Source organism: Triturus cristatus, chromosome 3_1 (assembly GCF_964204655.1).
Source record: "Triturus cristatus chromosome 3_1, aTriCri1.1, whole genome shotgun sequence".
NCBI lineage: Eukaryota > Metazoa > Chordata > Amphibia > Caudata > Salamandridae > Triturus > Triturus cristatus.
The window spans coordinates 962994810-963015809 of NC_140583.1; the positions used below are offsets into that span (position 1 = coordinate 962994810).

Consider the following 21000-nt stretch of genomic DNA (forward strand, 5'->3'; position numbering starts at 1 on the left):
TTGCAAGTTTCGGCACGAATGCTCGAAGTGTGCGGGAAAACACTCCGTCATGCAATGCTGGGGGACAGGAGTTAGTGGGCAAGGTCAGCAGTCCAACCAGGCCTCCCAGCATACAGCATGGGGCCATGGGCAAAGGCTCATACTCCCATTAAACGGAGCTGTCTGGAGGAATTCTTGGCGTCATATCCACAGACCAAAGACGCAGAGCTTTTGCAGTGGGGTTTTCAAGAGGGTTTGAGGCTGGGCTATGAGGGTCCGAGGGTCGCTAGGTGGGCTGAGAATTTGAAATCCGCAAAGACACCCGTGTGTCTTTGCGGATTTCAAATTGTAGTAGTGCGGGCAAAATTGTTAAAGGAAGTGCAGGAAGGGTGTATGGCAGGTCTGTTCACGAGTAGCCCCATTCGGGACCCGATTATTTCCCCAATTGGCGTGGTACCAAAAAAGGAACCGGGGAAATACAGGTTGATACAACACCTATCCTGGCCAGAAGGGGCATTGGTTAATGATTTCATAGTGGCCGAGCTGTCTTCAGTGTCTTACTCATCGGTAGATGTTGCACGACATCTGGTTGCCACAGTAGGGGCAGGCGCATTCATGGCAAAATGTGACAAAGTCGGCATTTAGGTTGCTACCAGTACACCCTGAGGATTACCAGTTGTTGGGCATACAGTTCGAGGGGTCCATTTCCGTGGACAAGGCACTGCCAATGGGCTGTTCCATATCTTGTGTATTATTTGAGCGATTTAGTACATTCCTGCAGTGGGTTTTCTCATGGCACACTGGTAAAGAGACGGTGACACACTACCTGGATGACTTTTCCTGGTGGGACTGCCCGGTTCTGCGGACTGTCAGCAGCAGCTGGCAAGTTTTAAAGAGCTCATGGGCTACCTGGGTGTGCCCCTGGCACCAGAGAAGACGCAAGGTCCCAGTACAGTGTTGTCCTTTCTTGGTATTGAACTGTATTCGGGGGCAATGGAAGCCCGTTTTCTGATGGACAAAAAATTGCACATGCTGATGTTGATTGACGGTTTGCTGGCCAAAAAGGGGGTGACGGTCAGGAAGGTACAGGTCTTGCTAGGACACCTAACTTTTGCGTGCAGGGTGGTGCGAACAGGGCGAAAGTTCTGCAGGAGGTTAGGGATGTCCTTGGCAGGTCTGACAATGCCGCATCATCATATGCGCCTGTCAGCCGGAACTAAGGAGGACTTGCACATGTGGCGCACCTTTCTGGAACATTTCAACAGCATCCCTATGGCAACCCCGGAAGAATGGAAATGGGATGTCACGATCTCTTCGGATGCGGCAGGGGCAGGAGGCTTTGGGCTCTACTGGCAAGGGAGGTGGTGCGCAGAAGAATGGTTGCCACACTGGAAGATTGGGGGGAGGAGTATTGCCTTTCTGGAGCTCTTTCCACTGGTAGTGGCCGTGACAGTATGGGCGCGGGAATTGGCACATTGGGACGCTCAAGTGCTCAAGTTTTGCGGGTTTTTGTGCTGAGATGTTTGGAGCATGATATCTTGTTTCAGGCCAAACATGTGCCGGGAGTGGACAATGACATTGGGGACGCTTTGTCTCGTTCACAGTGGCAGAGGTTCCACGGGCTAGGACAACGAGGAGGACAAGTGCAGGACGCCGTTTCCAGCAGGGATGTGGTATGTACGAGACAAAGGATCATACAGTTGGTAAGAGGGTCACTGGCCTCATCCACGTGGAGGGCATATGAGCAGGCATGGAAGGAATTTCTTGACAGTGGCGCTAAGCGCCGCGGACAGCAATGGGTACGGGAGGAGCAGGTGGTGCAGTTCATTTTATCCATGATTGACAAAGGTTTGTCTAGGGTAACGATAGCAGGCAAGTTGTCAGCCATAGCTTTCATGGGAAAATTGTGGTGGGGTTATGCGCCTTCGGCGGGTGAGTTAGGCAGTCGATTACTGGAAGGTTGGGCATGAGAGAGGGGTGGCAGACCCCACCCGAGAAGGCCGGGATACTGGCCGGGATACTGGCCAGCTTGATACGGGTTATGCCACTAATATGCCGCAATGCGGAAAAAGTGGTTTTGTTTTCCACGTTAATGTCTTGGATGTACTTTGGGGCTTTTCAGGTTTCTGGGCTGCTGGGTGCGAGGGTACACAAGGGGTTCAGTGGGGGGAAGTGGACCTGAGGGTCGACGAGGTGGCAGTGCGGCTCAAGTGATCCAAAACGTACCAGCAGGGAGTGGGAAGTGGGTGGTCATGGGGCCGGTGGCGGACAAGACAGTGTGTCCAGCGGCTTGGGGGGGATCATGGCCAGGGGGTTGGTTCGGGGTGACAGGGAGGTTTTCCAGGGAAAAGAGGGTGGCAGGGTGTCGGCGTCTCAGCTGCTTTGGGTCTTGAGGCGAGGCCTCCAATGCCTGGGGGAGGATCCTAGCCAGTTTGGGACACATTCATTCCGCATAGGGGCAACCACAGATGCAGCTAAGAGAGGATGGGGGAGGGAAGAGATTATGCGCTTAGGGCGTTGGAAGTCGGATTGCTTCATTCGGCTGCGGGGATTTGGGGAAGGGGACGCGTAATGTTAATTTCCTTCCTCTTATATTAAATTTGGGTTTGGACTCCCAGTTGTTTCAGTGTTCTTGGAACGGAAAGGGGGTAAGAGGTGGCACGAGTTGTTTCCAACGTTAAACAGGAGGATTAGAGGTGGGATTTGTCCAGAGGTGTTGATTGTTCATTTGGGGGAGAATGACCTGGTTCAGTGTAAGGGTTTGGCCCTGTTAAAGCAGATGAAGAGGGATCTCTTGGAGATTAAACAGCAGTGGTCAGGTTGTTATGTTATCTGGTCAGGGTTCATACACAGGAGGCATTGGAGAAGGGCAGAGAGACTAGCAGCGATAGATAAGGCCAGGAGAAAGATCAAACGGGACATGCACATTTTTTGTGACAGGGAAGGCATTGGGAGAGTGGAACATCCGGAGCTTAGGTATGCTGCGGTCTACTTTTTCAGAGAAGATCGGGTGCATTTCTCCAGCTATGGGCTGGAGTTGTACATAATACAGATTAACGAGGTTTTGAACAGGGCTTTGGATATACACAGGTATCCCAAACAACAGGGTCCCTAGTTGGGGGGTCAGAAAAGTCTGGGGCCAGAATTTTCTGAGTGGCATTTTTTCTGGGTAATAGTTGGTAGATCTGTTTACAGTTACAGTTTATTGGTTGGAAAATGTCACTCGGGGAGCATGCAGGAAGGGGAAGTAGCATAGGAAGGTTACATAGATAGTTACGTTAGGAAATGATAAGAAGTTACAGGTTTAACAGGGCAGTAAATGGTTGCAAAGGGGAAATCTTTAGGGGAGGGGGTGGGGGTAAGGCAGGAGGAAAATACATAGTGAGGTTTAGTTTTGTATGGCACAGGCCAAGGAAATTGATTGTTAGATGCACCTGTCTTCAATAAAGCGGCCTTTTTCGCTCTTAACATGCTGGTCTGTGCTGCACCCCCTTTTGGCCCAATACACTGTTAAAGCGAATACATTTACTGAAGAGGGAAAACACGCTTTTAAGGGATTGTTTCAGACATGCATAACTGAATAATTAAAATATTTGATTGGAACAAGGATAAAGAGAGAGACTGGAGGCGCAAAATACCCCATCTCAGAATATAAAAGCTATAAACGTGCTAGAATTAAACGTGCCACGTCGTCAATCCAAAGCAGACTCGACTTCTACCAAATCATGGGAATTCTGCAACGTTTAGCCTAGGAGTTAATGTTTGTGCTCCACTGAAATGAGTTTTGTTGTTATGCTTCAGAACTCCAAAAGAGCGGTGCCAGTCCTCACTGCCTCCTCTTTCTCTAGAAGTAGACGGACCTCCTGTTCAGGATGATTAAAGGGGTACTTCACAGACCTGCTTCCCTTCATTTATGCAAGAAAAAAACTCAGTTTCCCACTCCACCACATGCCGAGGACTGTAGTTAGGGCGATGGAAGGGCGTCTTTGCAATGAAACTGCGATGGGTGACGTAGGGGGAAACAGAAAAAACACAGATAGAAGCGCTTCCCGCCCAAGAGGACTGACCGGCTGCAAATACCAGAAATAAAATTTAAAAATATGTTTATACTGCCAGTGTCTACTGTAAACAAAAGAGACACATAACTATCACGAGAGCACGTGACTGCTAGGACCTGTAAGCCACAGGAGGGCTCATGGAGTGAAACGCTCGCCACTGCAATATGCGGCAACTCCTCCTCAGCCTCCCATCCTCTCAAAGTCCTTAAATTGTGTCCATTTAAATTAGCCAGTAGTGTTACTTGTTCTTTATAGAGCTGAGATATGAAAGATGTGCTGTGTGAAGCACTATTGACAAAATATTCTATTGAAAATAGGATACGCTGGAGCGCTTAGGCACAATTTGAAAAATGAATTGCAAGAGTGAGTCTGAGGCCATCTTTCAGTTTCTCTTCGGCGCTCTTCGAAGCGTTGCCCCTTAAAATATTCTTTCACTGCAAACAGTAAAAACTGATATGTAAAGCACCAGAGAATCCTTGGGTTGGGTATGAGAACGGGAACTTCTGTCTTGAGAATAAGCCCCTGGCCACAAGATGCGGTTTTAGATAGCGTGGGCATTACCTAGCGTGTCAGAGCGCTTTACAATATAGCAAAGAACTGTGTCAATGAAGATGCGACCTTTCCTTCCTGGTACGTTGGAATGGTGTCATGTTAAAGAGGCGTGGCCCGATCATTGTAAAACAGCCTGCTCGGCACTAGAAACATGGACTTGAAACTACTTGGAATGTGAGCAGGTTGGCCATCTGTGCAGGCCTGCCCTGACCACCTCCTTGAAAGGATCAGAGAAGATCCTGCACTCGGTTTAACAGAGAGCCGTATTGTTTAACAGAGGGTTGCACTGCAAAATCATGGCCAACTGTTCACTCAAAGCACAAAATAACGAAATTACCAGTGAAAAGTCTGCAAAGGAGCAATGCCCGAAAACCTGGTTTGATTGTAAATACCAAAGTGTCCCATGCCCACAGATCATTGCTCTACAGCGCTCAAAGTGCATTAAAATAAGTATGGGAACTGTGATGCTGAGGTGAATGGGGGCGTGGGTGAGTGAGTGTAGGGGTGGGGTCAATGACATGGCTGAAAAAAATTAATTACTGTAAGCATTAAAAGAGCGTTCTAGTCGATGAAAGAAGAAGGCGGGGTTATGTGTGACTAATATGAAATGTTAGATGAGCAAAGAATTTCCAAGACAGGAGTTGGCAGATACCATGTTCCCAGTGCAGGCCACTAACACGACATCTCCGTGTATGAAGCTGTCTACCTCATCGCAGAGGCTACTGTGCTTGCGCAGCAGCACAGACAGGAAGCCCTACACCTCTTTGTTGCACACAAACATCTGCACTTCTACATGTTCCCAGGTGAGAAAAGGAAAAAAAACAGCTGTGAGAGAGGGGGCGTGAGATTATTTTTTGGGAAGAGTGACTTTCCTTCCCAGGACCTCAGCGACAAACTCGGATCCTACTTCCGTCTCAAGATAAAGTCCCTCTACGACAACTTTAATGAACAGACACCTGACGCCGAAACCATGCCCACCCCCAGCAACACCAGCCAGCCTACCATCTCTGCCTCGACCCTAATCACCACTGAAGACACCGCCACAATCATGAAAAGCATTCACTCAGGAGTCCCCATGGACCCCTGCCCACCGCACATCATCCACAGAGCCACTGCCCATAGCACCCGAACTATGATGCATCAACAGCGCCACCTTCGAATCCGGCACATTCCCCGATGGCTGGAAACTTGCAGAAGTCAAGCCCATCCTCAAGAAGCTCTCTGCAGACCCTACGGACCTAAAAAACGACAGACCCATCTCTCTCCTCCCCTTCGCGGCTAAAGTCACCGAGAAGATCATCAACAGCCAGCTCACGAACTTTATTGAAGCCAACTCCATCCTTGACACTTCCCAATCTGGATTCCGCAGCAACCATAGCACCGAGACCGCCTTCCTCGCCTCCACTGATGACATCTGCACTCTCCTCGACCAGGTCCACACAGCGGCCCTCATCTTAATTGACCTCTGCAGCCTTTGACGCCGTCTCCCACCGACAGACTCCACAACTCCTCACCAGCTGAATCCAAAGAATCAGACTCTCGCCTTTCCTCTCTGAACCCACAGAGATCAACTGCGGAGTACCCCAAGAATCTTAGCTCAGCCTCACGCTCTTCAACATCTACATGGCCCCCCTCGCCACCATTGTCAGACAGCATGGACTCAGCATAGTATCCTATGCCGACAACACCCAGCTCATCCTCTCCCTTACGAGGCAACCCAACATCATCAAACTCAGTTTCCAGGAAGGAATGAAAGAAGTCACATCCTGGATGAGCAGAAGCTGTCAGAAGCTCAACTCAGAGAAGACTGGATTCCTTGTCCTCGGACCCACACCCTCAGCATGGGACAACGCCTGGTGGCCCTCTGCCCTCGCAGCCCCGCTACTCTCACGGACCACGCATGGAACCTCGGCTTCATACTCGACTCCTCCCTCACTATGACCTGAAAGATCAACGGCGTCTCATCCTCGTGCTACAACACCCTCGGCATCCTTTGTAAGACCTTCAAGTGAATCCCCCCGAATCCAGAAAAACCATCACCCACGCACTCATAACTAGCAGACTGGACAATGGAATTGTCCTCTATGTGGGAATCAACAAATTCCTGCTCCAGAAACTCCAGACCATCCAGAACACTGCAGGCACGCTCGTCCTCGGCATCCCACAACAGGAACACCTCACCCAGCACCTACGAGACCTCCACTGGCTCCCTGTCACTCACGCCTACAAATCCCTCCACAACACTGGACCTCAATACCTCAACGAAAGAGTCTCCTTCCATGCACCCAAGAGAAACCTCCGCTCCGCCGACCTCACCAAAATCCCGCGCATGCGCAGAGCCAGAACGGGTGGAAGAGCCTACTTCTATATCGCAGCAAAGGCTTGAAATGGACTTCTGCTCACCATCAGATGTTCCCCCACTCTGCACACCTCCAGGAAGAGCCTCAAGACTTGGCTCTTCGGCTGAGTCGGAGCTGCACGACCCCCACCCAGCGCCTTGAGACCCACACGGGTGAGTAGCACGCTTCACATATCCCTGATTGATTGATTGATTGATTGATTGATTGATTGATTGGCTGGATATGGGTTTCATTCACCTCCAGCTGTGTGTACACAAGACACTTTGGGGAGTGTAAGTGAAGAGAATGCTTTTAAGGAGCTCGACGGGTGTGGTGGGACTGCGCTTTCTCATACGGAGGTGCGAGCAGGAGAGCGAGTAAAAGCAGTAGCACTCCTGAAAAGGAGTGTTTGTGAAGAGAATGCTGTCATGAAGCTCAACGGGGTGGGGTGACTGCGCTGCCTCATACGGTGGCATGAGCAGGAGCGAGTACAAAAAGAAGCGCTCTTAAAGAAAAAAGTAGCCCCAAAATACTGCATTAAAATGGCCGCTGCATATGTTCAAACATAGTTGGTAATGGAGCGACGATAATGCCAGCAAATGGGAAGCCTACGTGCGGAATGTAAGCCCAGATGTAGATACAGCATATCTTGGTTCGAGACATCGCTTGTGCACTACCTGGATTCGAGACCTATAAACAGTCTGTAGAAGGGTAGTGGAAGCAAGCAGTGGGAAACTTCACTTAATAAACTACTTTACTGTTTAGGGAAGACGATGCTGACAAGGCTTTTTCAAGAACCATTGCACAAATGTAGCTGTTCTAAAACAGAAAATCAATATTGTTAAGGTATGCAGATTACTTTTTAGACAGATAAATATTTACTTGAATATCAATTAAATGTTTACTGTCCCAATAACAATATGAAAGCAGATCTCAGATGTTCCAATCATTTTTTTATGCAGCTAAGGAGAGTCAACGCATCTGTTTGGTGTCTTTTAGGTATGGGAATAGAAACAAATACATTTAAAGGGTCTAAAGATAGTTAACCATGGTTCAGGGCTAGGCAGGGGTATGAAAAACGGCAGAATTAGTGGGCGTTTTTCTCGAGGCACTGTGCTTTCTCACGGCTTTGTTTTTGTGCTTCGAAAATGCATTTCTAAGGCGCAGCCAAGGGAATTATTACATCAAAATAAGAGTGAGGACATGTCTATAAATCTGGAAATGCTCTATTAAAGTGACACGCACCTAAGGACTTGGGGCGTTGCTGTGATAACACCAATTCTTCCCTTCATACCCATACCCGGAAGTGACTTTACTATAGTTGTGTGGTTCTGAAGAAGGTGATAGGTGGCATACCATGCCCACACCAAAACGTACGTCGACCTTTCTCTGAAAAAAGATCCCAGCCCACAACAATATCACAGCGGACAATAATTTATGTGTACTCCTGTTGTGGCCCACTTAATGCATGTATAGTATGCAGGGTAGTTAGTATGAGTGTCTAGTATGTTAGTGTTTGAGTTAGAGTGTATGATAGAATAAGAGGATGAGCTACAAGGGAAGTTGTTTTTTTCAAATTTTTGGGAATGGTGATATTTAGCTTTTAAAAGAAAAAATGTATGATCTTTGATACAACAGTGATATCACAATACATAGAAAGGTTTCTTGAAATGTATTTGTAGATTTTGTAAATAATTATGCTGTTTGTAAATGAATTATTATGAAATATGAACAAGATATGAAAAGAATGCAATAAATGTGGTCTTATAAAAAAAACTCACATATGTAAATATTTCATTGTAATTGGGACAGAACCAGCAGCTCAGAGTAGCTAAGCAGAAGAATAACAGGTCAAGTGGGTACATAATCCCTTTTTCTCTTTTAGTACATTTTGAAGAAAGCCTTTTCTGTTTATGAATGGTGATGAAATTAACACAGCTATGCCACTAGATAATGCTTGTTGCTGTTCTTGGTGTGTTTTCTCTTGCCTTGGCTCGAAAATATGTTTTTCTAACTTAGAAACAGGTGCTCAGGTTATGTGGAGTCCTGCATAGAATCTTTGACCTAGGCCTAGCTAAAACGTCTGACACGTCTCATGCTAGAATGCTGGTAGCCAATGCTCTGCTTCCCTGGGATTTGTGACAGCCAAGCCTTTTAGCACCTGAAGGGACACGCCACTGGAACCATGGTGGCCCTGCACTCCCACAATCCTTCACTGTTTAGAGAAGTGGGCGCCCACCAATCATTTCCTTTCAACACTCTTTCTGGCTCTGTGTCCTACGGGTAAATTCATTGCTTCCTGAGTCCTCTGGTTTGGAGTTGAGAGGCTACCCAAGGGACCCCCTGTAAAACCATGCACAGTGTGGCAGGCACCACAGTGCCCTCGACAGGGTGCAACGTTTTCGGCAGACACCCCTTTCCCCATAGGAGCCTATGTTGTCGGTCGGAACACAGGCTCCCACTGAAGTCAAAGGGAGTCCTTCCGAACAGTGTTCGGAAGCATCATAATCGGTCGGGTGGAGCTGCCGACCGCGAGTTGGTCAGAACCGAATCTGACAAGGATTCGGGCGGTTTGGTTTCCGACCATTATTGTAATCAGGCCCTGAATGTCCAACCCACCAAAGAAATCCTTTGTCAGATAAACATGTATCTGCAAACATGAGTCTGCCCACAATACCCAATGATGCCAAAGACTTTGTGATTGCTGTTCTACACCAGTAACATAACAATGCTAACTAGGAAATCTGCATTCATGCTGTAGTCACATATAGTGCTCCTAGTTCAGGCTTCACCTGATAAATAGAAGATTCAGATTGACATATCACAATTTATATAACAATTGTGTAAGCAAACGCCTGCAATTCAGGTGTCCTATTAGTTTTCTTCAAATACAAAATAAGTAACTACAAGAATGTCCTGCTTTTCTCAAGACATCAACATGGCTGATTGCAAGTCAGTGAGTTTACCAAAATGAAAAACAAATCGATTTTTTTTTTTAATTAAACATGTATAATTCCTTTTTTGGCTTTGTATTTACTGTCTATAAGCATATGACAACTGTACAATTATCAGCGAATTAAAATGTGCTGCCTCGAAGTTGTTATCTCTTTTACAAAAAAGGTTTATTAGTGTATTATAGTGCCACTCGATCATGAAGCATCCTTAGGCCCTCATAACGAGCTGACGGTAACAAGTGCGGTATTGATTGTATTCAGTAATATCCGACTCTGCTGACTCGGAATTTATCTGGTGCGATAAATTTCACTGACACCAAGGGCCAGATTTACTCAACGCAGCAGCCAGAAATGTTGTGCTGCATTGCATGATAGAGAGAGAGCATGAGAGCGCCATATCAACAGAGATATGGCTGTTTTCTTCCCTCTCACTAGCACTGACCCAGAACTTTGCGGCCGAGTGCCACACACACACCTTTGTGCAATAGTTCAAGGGTGTGTGCCTGAGTCTAACATAGGTTATGTACTGATAGGCTACCCTTCTAATACAAAATACAATGCTTAGACACATTTCTCCTTTTAATGCCTGCTTTCAAGTGGCATTAATTTTTTGCGCAAAACACTGTCTCAAATTTTTGGTAGGCAGTGTTTTGCTTCAAAAAGCATGGGTGATTGAATGGGAACGCCCATATACCACTCATGTAACACTCCCCTGATGCTAAGTAATGCAAAGCAGCCCTTCACGCTACTTTGTGTTACTTTTAGGCAACTTTCCAGCGTAAGTTTTGCGCATTGGATTGTAAATAACAAAAAAATTAATTGTGCTGTTTCCATCATTTTTGGGAAGCAAACACAGCGCAAAATATTGCTAAATCTGACCCCAAAGTTTTTTCCCCCACTGATGCGGATTGACATGGGGATTGTTTTACTTATCACACCAAAATCTACATCTCTTAGTAGTTGTTTGGCATTTTTCTGCTAATAAATATGAGCAGGTTTGACCTAACAACATTTTTCCAGTGGATCCGATATTATGCGCGCTACTCATAGTTACGATTTTTTTGCTAACAGAAGTTAACGCACATGTTGCAATTTAACGACATCTCATAAGGAAGGGCTCAGTTAATAAAGAGCCAAGAAAGACTAGATGGGTGAGTGTATTTAGCAGAGTTCTCAAAATGCTCTATATATTTGATTTTTTATTGAACGTAAGTTTACATATATATAAACGAAACAATGTTGCTTACCAACGAGAATGCCAATTTAGAAATCAGCCCTTTGATATACAGTAGTTACCTGTTCTCAAAGTGTTACTTACTCAAGTCAACAATTACAGTATATCCCTTGCAGCTCCTACCTTAAATGGGACAGTAAAACTCATTCCAATTTAAAGGGCTCAATTTCTTCATGTAGGTTATGCTGAAATATCATGTTCCCAGCTGTAAAAAATAGGTGAAACATTAATGTTACATATTTAACCCTAAAGATATGTTCTGTTTGCTATAACAACGATCACCAAAAACAGTACATGCCTTCGATAGGCTCCATATGTGGACTGGCACACACGAAGAGGCAAGGTAAGAAATGGCTTCCTCGGTGAACTCGGGCCTCACACAGATGGTTCAGTCATACGGGTCCCATGGCGTGAGAAGGACGCGTGGGTGCACACAAATACATGCTCTCTCTCTCTCTCTCTCTCTCTCTCTTTGTCTCTCTCTCCTCTCTTGCTTTGTTTCTCTCTCTCTCTCTCTCTTGCTTTGTCTCTCTCTATCTCTCTCTCTCTCTCTCTCTCTCTTGCTCTGTCTCTCTCTCTCTCTCTCTCTCTCTTGCTCTGTCTCTCTCTTTGTCTCTCTCTCTCTCCTTCTCTCTTGCTTTCTCTCTCTCTCTCTCTCTCTCTCTCTCTTGCTCTGTCTCTCTCTTTGTCTCTATCTCTCTCTTTCTCTCTTGCTTTGTCTCTCTCTCTCTTTCTCTCTCTCTTGCTTTGTCTCTCTCTATCTCTCTCTCTCTCTCTCTCTCTCTCTCTCTCTCTCTCTCTCTCTCTCTTTGTCTCTCTCTCCTCTCTTGCTTTGTTTCTCTCTCTCTCTCTTGCTTTGTCTCTCTCTATCTCTCTCTCTCTCTCTTGCTCTGTGTCTCTCTTTGTCTCTCTCTCTCTCCTTCTCTCTTGCTTTGTCTCTCTCTCTCTCTCTCTCTCTTGCTTTGTCTCTATCTCTCTCTCGCTCTCTCTCTTTCTCTGTCTCTCTCTTTGTCTCTCTCTCTCTCTATCTCTATCTCTCACTCTATCTTTCTCTTGCTCTGTCTCTTTCTTTGGCTCTCTCTCTTTTTCATGAAGGCAAGCTCGAGCTCAGGATCCAGTCCAGGATAATGGCCATTACTCAGTTTCTCGCTGTGTGACTAGGCGGTTATACAACCACGCCATGCCCGTGGGACCCTCATTTCCGCATTTCTCAAGTGAATTTCGCCAGCACTTAAAACCTGCCTATGCCTGTCATCACTTTTGTGCTGCATGTTTCTAATGCACTGACTAATTAACACCTGCCCACATACAGCAGCACCTCAAGCTACATCATGTCATCGTTATCAGCGTCACATGTTGTACTTAAAGCAATTGTCAACAGCATTCCAAAGTCTGCACACATCCTTTACACGTTACAAAATGTGCCTTAGCACAGGCCCAAGGTAAAGAAAAGCAGAGAGTGTGAGTTACACGGATACATTTGTACAAAACCTATGACAATTTAACCTATATTTTTTTTAACACCCTTTGGCACTCAGGTGCAACTTCCGGCAGCTCTCAAACATTTGCATTTCGAGATTTCAGCTTTGTGACTGCATTTTCTGGCTCAATGAACCACTCCCCAGGCCAGAGATTGCTACTGTTTGATCAGTGGTAAACTTGGATGAAAATATATTTATCAAGCCTCTCCCGGGAAATGTGCCAGATATTCGCTATCAATGCGGATCCTGTTCAACTGCGAGCAAGGAAGGTTCACATAACGTTCAGCCTTGTTGGCTCAGAACATTGTTTACTGTGTATTACAAATGCATTACAGGAGGAGCTAATCTGGTGCCAGCCTGGAGGGTGAACAGGGCTGAAAAGTGCTATTGAAGTACTGCGAACTATGACCTCTCCTTGCACATTCTCAGCATAAGTACCCACAAGTCCATCTTTTACATCTGGCGCTAAAATATCTAAAATGGGAACAAAATGGGATTATTCAAGGAAGATTCACATACAATTAGTGCAATAGAAAGGACCAGGCCCATTTTGTAAGTTTACGATAGAGAAGTTTGAGGGCCAGCTTACAAAAGTATCAATTAGTATGGAAAGTAGTACTCCAGGATTACTCTTTCAAGTACCGTTGCACTTCTTTGTGAATTGACCCCTCATTTATCTCTAGTTCTGCTATTGGTGTCACGTTCTTAACTTCTGCACCATTGTCCTGAAACCTTTCGATTAAAGATCCTTTCTATATGGTATGGTACTGCTATCAACTCTGTTGTAATGCCCTAAAATGTTAGGTGTGGCTAACTCATAAGAAAGGGATCTTTGCTATTTTAAATGGCAAACGTTCCATATTTTCATCTAGTAGTCATTATTTAAACGACATGCACTTGTATGCAACAAAGCAATCAGATTTACAATTCAAGTATTATCCATAAGTGTTGCAGTCAATTCTTCTTCTTGCCCTCAAGGTACCAGATGCTTCAATCTATCTCTGACTTCACTTGTGTAGATGGGGGCACTTCAAAATCTAGAACATGGTCGCGTATCTTTTCGTTCACCCATGGTTCCACCTGCAACTTCTAACTCGTTCGATACATACATAGCAATATTCTCTCTATCTCTTCATACCATCACCCAGGCTTTCATATCACAAGATCAACTGGTCATGACCTCTTCCTAGTCATGGGAAGGCCAACAGTGTGCTAGGCGTAAGCAAATAAGATGATAGTCAAGAAGCCTGAGGTGTGAAGGTAAATAATACATTGCAGTAGTGGGTGACTAGTACTAGCCAAGGCAAACACATAAAAAGCATAAGAAAAGCCACTAAGTCAAGTCCTCTTCCAGCAAGCTCAAGCTGCCATGCTCAAGTGTTTCTGTGGAGATCAGTTGCATAGGTGGGTGGTATAGGAAATCTTCTCTCAGGCTACCAAAGAAGCCTTTTTCACCAAGGCAAAGACTACAACTCACATGTTCAGCGTGGTAAGCAGCATAGTTACGATCTTGTTTTTTCTATAGCACTTCATGTCGTCCTGCCATTTTTAAGCACTGTATTTGTTGTATAGCACAAGCTAGACCTAAAGGTATCAGAGCACTTTATTTCAGATGAGCACAAGTTGCATTACAGAGACACATTCATTTTTGTTCGGTACGGGTAGATTAAGTTATTTGCTCAGAACCACAGGATGTTGAGCGTCCCTGCCGAGACTCGAACCCGGTTCCCATGCTTTGAGGTCGACCACCCTAGCCGTTAGGCCACATCCTTTAAAAGATGCCTAAAGTGAGCTGTAACACCAAGAGCCATCCCTTCAGTGGAAGGAAGGCTGCACAGTGCATGCCAGTGGAAACCAAAGACCAATATGTGATGGAGGTGTGTGGTACACACCAATTATTTGATATTGTGAAATATTATAATACATATGATTTTACATATTTCAAGTATAATTACAACCACTTAATACGTCTTCTTTGTCTTTTTCTTTCTCTATTTATTCTTGTTTTTGTTTCATTTTATAATGTCACTACTATACATCTGGTTGAAGCATTCTGACATCACGTGTTTCGCTCCTATGGTCTATTGAGTCTAGGGCTTTTTCAGGGCACACAGCCCTTTATAAAACAACTGTTGTGTATGTTCATATGTTCGACTGTTTTTTCTGTTGTTCTATGTACTGGGCATCCCCAGTCTCAAACAGAGAATATTCAAATTATGGGCAGCCCCTACTTGTTTTCCGTACTTGCTAGCCCAGTCGTGGCTCTACTGGCAGACTTATAGGCCTAGCAGTTCACTGTGGACTTAGCCACCATCTTGGTGTCCTGTCAGGGGGGAAGTTAGATTAATGAGGGTCCATTTCATTTGGTCTGTCGTGGCAGTCATTCGGCTGAATATAGCCATGACTGGCTACAAATGCATAGTGACCACTATATTTTGAATACTGTAAATTATCCTTGAAACATCCAACTCCCTATTAGTAAAAGTTAAAAGAGGGTGCGGACCTTTGTATTTGTACTAACTGTATATGAATACACCATGACTATTCTCATGTTATTCCCATTTTAGTGATATTGGAGCCAATTCACAAAGGCATGTTAGAGTATGGAAAAAATTACCACAGGGGTACTACTTTACGTACTCCAAAATACTTTTGTAAATATGCCTTATAGGATTCATTGAGAGACCTTGTGCCATGAATAATTTTATGAGAAGAAACCATAAGTAATTTATGTATTTCTTATGTACCAACCACCATTCTCTAGTTTTACAATAGGACCCATAGGAAAATAATACTACAACTAAAACTGGAAATAAATGTAGAAGCAACAGGAATGCTGATCCTAAAGGCTAGAAATACACTCATGAGTCATGGGCAAAAAGGATTAAAGCATTGATTTTGTTTTCATCTCAAATGGCCTGAAGAGTACCAACATTAATCAATGGACATATGCAAAGATTCTTTGAAAGTCAGACAAGAGTAGAAAAAGTGCCAGATGAGCAAATTAAGGAGTAGTTGTTTCCAAGAAGATTAATACGATTCCAAAACGATATATCGCTCTTAACCCAAGTATCCTAAGGCCTTGGTTACACAAAAGCTTTAACTTAAAGTTCACCACGCATCTTTCGCTAGAACAGTAGCTGTCATGCTTTAATACGTCATAGGATGTACATTAGCATAGTAATTCCACATATACTTGAGAATACTTGATTATGACTTCTAATTGAAAGTCATACCTTCCTTCAGGAGTCATATTCGTATCAAGCGTAGCTGGGATATATACGGGTAAACGCATAGCATTTCCTGTCATTGTGAGAGGTGAGAATTATCTTTGAAATCTGAGCAACTTATTGGAAACAAAAATTCCCCTTAGGTTGATATGCATGTGATGTGAAGGTTCACCTTATTCTCCTTGCGGTTATGTTCTTCTGCATTGACTTTCCTCATGCGTCAATATGGACCTCTCAACCAAAAGAATGGCCATGGCGTAAGGGGACAAATCTACACTGCACAACGGATCCGGAGTGGAGACACACTCCACTGTTTATCACTTATGTAGAGTTGAGTTCAAAATCCCATTGCTTTGAACATAAACCTCTGCACTGCAGTGTGTCTGACTGTCAGAGCTCGTCCACCCATCAAAGCAGACCACATGCTTAAGTTCACCTGCCTAGAATAAACTATCTCTCTGTGTTGCATGTTACAAGTACTCGGCCAAGGCTGTCCTATAAGGGACTCCTTCCAGCTGCCCAATCAACATGAGTCAGATTTGGAAAGAACTGAAAAGGACCAGAGTGCTTATTCGAAACCTGCCACACATCTAAAGTTATGCACTCACTTCCTGTCGAGGTGTGTCAGACCTAACATTTCAGGAAATAAACTTTTTAAGGAAAGACTGCATGGAAAGTGTGAAAAATAACAATACCACTGTTAACTATGTTATTGAAATTCACCTACAAGTACTACACAGAAGTTTAAAAAGGGCAAGTTATCTTCCAGATGCAAAGATATAACTAAGTAAAGCTCAGTGTCTAAGCTTTCATTTTCAAGCAAAATCCCAGAAAAGGGTGAGAAGACAATTACAAGAATATGTGGAGTGAAAAGACCTACTTCATAACCAGCAGAAGGGCTGTAGGACCTCAAGGGAAACTGAAACTACATTGGTCAAGAGCAGGGAGGAGCTTCTCACCCCGCTGGATTAACATTGGAAAGATATGCTAGTAGTCCCTGTCCTCGTAGCAGCATATGGGGCCTACTAAATGGAAGAGCATAGGAATTTGAAACTTCCCTAAAGTGAATCTGGGCAGGCGCAAATATTAACATTCAAAAACGTACCTAAACTGACGTCCTCCATCCTCCACTCCGGAACTCTTCTCATGAACTGGATGCAGTGCAGGCACCAATCCTGGTACTGTTCTCATGTTGTGAGAGCTGTGCCTTGATTGGAGGGAGCTACTTCACTCGCTGCTCCTGAGGACACTGGAGCCCTGCACTTACTCTAACCCAGCTGTCTTAAGACAGCTGGGTAAGAGGTTTCAAAGTGCGTATGTGTGGCTGGCCATCGCAAGACTGCCGGCCAAAGGGACTCGTGCACTTTAAAAGAGCACAATCAGCCCACCCTCCTCCCTGCTGCTCTCATTCAGCAGCAGCCCCGCCCCCGGTCTGACACTCCATTCAGGACAGGAGGATGAAAAATGAAATGGTAATGAATTAACATTTTATTTTTCAGCTTTGGGGATAATTTAAGTGGGGTGGCGCTTCTCCGATCCAATGGAAGAGTCGCCCCTGAATATATGGGGTTTCTATTTGAGGACAGTTTGGCGTTTACACACGGAGTTAATGGCATGTCATGCATTTCAACCTGCACATATCTTTTTTTCTGAAATTTCCTCCCACTGTTCAGGAATAACCAACGAGGAGTTGTTGGTGAGACTACTCCTCTGACTCCTAGTCGGGAAACAATGGTCATCCAACTCACACACCAGATGAGTCGATGAACTTTTAGGTGAAAAACCAAGGTATTAGGTCCCTGGTAGTTGGAGGCCAATGATGTGGAAAGTCCTGAACCATAATTTGAAGGATGGATCCAACTACCTAAGTGCCAAGAAAGACAGTTGATCACGCTGAAATTTGATTGAGACCAAGCCCATTCTATGGCCCCCAACAGTGAAATAGGAAATAGTATCTTGGAGTAAAACAATCCTCTAGAATTTCATATAATGAAAGTCTGCTAGACAAACCAAGCACTCTCAAGTGGCTGGCAAGCAGAACACAGTGCAATGCAATATCCCTTAATAAATATGATTTATTTTGAAATGGCTTGCACTCAAACCACACTGTCTTTTCACAGAGCTCCAATGCCCGAAGAAGCATGAGCCTCTCTCAACATGATTTCCATATAAAAACATGTAAGTGCCTTGTTTTTTATCCCACGCTTGCTTCATCTACTTTTTGCTTGTATTTGCTTTTATAATCTGTTATTCTATTTTGATGTTGCTCCCACTTAGAGTAAGACATAAGGGCTTGTTATGATAGATACAACTTAATGATAAATACAACAGGTTACAAGCCTTTGTTGGCACGCAAGCTCTGGGATGAGTGCCTGTAATGGTGTTACCTCAGGCGACGCATCTGTTAAATCTGTAGGAATCTTTATTCTTTGATATGACAAAATTACCTTGTTTATTTACTGAAAGCACCTGATTGTATTAAACTAACATTTGGATGCCCTCATACACGAAAAGAGAGGCGGGCTGCTAAATACAGGCGGAAGTTTGCTATTGTTTTCCATGCGTTGCCAATGTTTTAGGTTGTTATTGAACTTTCAGAGTATTTTGGTTGGCAAGCATTCATCTGTGCCGCTGAAAGCCTTTTCACTGGCACACTGCTACTCCTTTTATAAGATCCAACTTCCACTTGTTCGCTTCCTTTTCACCCCGGGCTATTTTACTTAATTCAAATTCTGAACGTATATCCATTATCTTTGTGCCATACTCTCCACTGCTTGATTTATCCATTGGATAGTTTTATAAAGTGCTGTGCATCACTTTTGTTAGCGTGAGAGTGCTGATTATTTTTTTACAGAAAAGATATCCTCAAGCAGCATTTTCAGAAAGACAGGTACGTGCTGGGTGGGAACCTTTTTTTTTCTCTGAGTTTTATATAGCAGGAACTTGACCCGAAGGTATAAGAGTGCTTTACATGAGCACCAGTTGCATTATAGACGGACACATTCATTTTTTGTTAGGCACGGGGAGATTAAGAGATTTGCCCAGAATCACAGGATGTTGAGTGAGGGTCGAGGTCGACCGCTCTAGCCGTAAGACCACAACTTCTGCCCGAAACCTTATTCAATGTTCTTCATTTGAGACCTCTGTGATGCATGGAGTTCAACTGAATGTGATCTTTAAAAAAGTTGGCTTTCAGGACTGCATATATTTAGGCTTGGGATTATGGCATTCCAAAATCTAAGGCCTTAGACTTATCAAGATCCACTGCAGATGGTAATGGTCGATGCAGATGGTGAGCATGTCTTAAATAAAGTACCCAAAAGCAACACCAACCTGGATCAGGCAGTGCAGAGCTTCAACGACTGGATCATCAGTGCTGCCGACCGAGTCTTACCAACCAAACCAGCCAAAACACACAGACCTTCCAAACAAGCCAGCTTGTACACACCATAACCCAGCACAGCAAAATACAGGTGCAAACAACTGGAAAGAAGATGGCGCACAAGCAGGAACCAAACCAACTGAGTTCTTTTCAAAATCAGCCCTCAACGACTACTACCGACAGATCAAAGCCGCAAAAACAGAGGCACAGACCCACAAGATCAAGACCTGCGCCAGCCAAGCCAAGGAACTCTTCACCATAGGCAGAGAGTTCAGCTGTCCATCAGCCACTGAAAACTCTATCCCCTAATCAGAGGAAATCTGCAACACCCTCGCTAACCACTACCACAACTAGATAGCAACCACCTACAAAAACTTAGATCCCCAACCCTCCAACCTCCTCAGCCACCGACTGACCACCACCACCCAATCACCACAGGTAAACAACTCAGCACACCGCACACAACCACTCTTATTAACTCCATCCACTTGGGAGCACCCACTGCTCCCACCGACTCTTCAACCTCGGAAGAGACAAGATCAGCCGCCAACTCTCCACCATCCTCATTTCCTTGATAACCACAGCCACCTTTCCCGACACCTGGAACACTACGAGGTCCGACCCCTCCTCAAGAAACTCCAAAACTACAGTCCCATCTCACTGCTCCGATTCCTCACCAAAGTCCTGTAGAAGGCCATCAACCTCCAACTCACCGAACACCTAGAGAGAAACAACCTACTGGACCCCTCCCAGTCAGGGTTCATAGCCAACCACAGCACAGAGACAGCTCTGATTGCCACAGTGGATGACAACCACCCCCTACTTGACAGGGGAGAATCTATGCCAGATTACTATCAAAGACGACACACTCAAATTGATGGCATTTTTTCTCACGAGACGCACCCAGAGAGTCTGCGTCTCCCCCTTTCACATCACAAGCTAAACACACCATCTGTGTTGTCTCCCAAAGGCTAATCCCTCAGTCCAACCCTCTTCAACATCTACATGACTTCACTCGCAGACATTGTCAGATCGCATGACATCAACATTACCTCCTATGCCGCTGACACCCAGCTTGTCCTCTCGCTCTCAGCCGACCCCACCTCAACTACGACCAACTTCCACAACTGTATGAAGAACATCTCAGCCTGGATGAAGGAAAACTGCCTGGAGCTCAACTCTGACAAGACTGAAATCCTGATCTTTGGCAAACACACTGCCCTCTGGATTGACTCCTGGTGTCCATCAGAACTCAGACCCATCCCCATACCAAAAGACCACACCCCCAAACTTAGCATCATCCCCGACAGCGAAATCTCCATGAAACATCAATTCAAAGGCGTCTCCTAAGCTTGCATCCACATGCTCCACATACTTCGCAAAATCTCCAAGTGGCTCCCAATTAACACCCATCACCAGCAGACTGAACTACGGCAACGCACTCTATGCAGGTGCCACCACCAAACTCATGCAAAGGCTCCAGACAATCCAGAACGCAGCAGCCTGACTGATCCTCAACCAGCCCAAAGGAACCCACATCACCCAACACCTAAAATACCTCCACTAGCTCCCGGTCCAGATGAGATACCATTTCAAGCTCCTGACCCATGCCTACAAAGTTCTCCATGACCACGGACCCACCTACATGAACCATGAACCACTGCCTTCATTTCCACCGACCCCCCAGGAACCTCCCGCTCCACATACCTCGACCTTGCACAGATCCCTCCCATATGCTGCAGTCCCACAGAGGACGCTCCTTCTCCCATATCACCATCAAAGCCTGGAACC

At 45.2% G+C, this 21000-nt stretch overlaps 1 protein-coding gene across 2 annotated transcripts in view; it reads right to left on the minus strand.

Moving 5' to 3' along the window:
- LYPD6B (LY6/PLAUR domain containing 6B) overlaps positions 1–21000 on the minus strand; it is a 267730-nt gene that overhangs the window by 95157 nt on the left and 151573 nt on the right. For both annotated transcript variants that reach the window (XM_085645608.1, XM_085645607.1), the window contains exon 3: positions 11240–11321. The gene's annotated coding sequence lies outside the window, so the exon portion shown is untranslated. The remainder of the gene's footprint in view (positions 1–11239; positions 11322–21000) is intronic.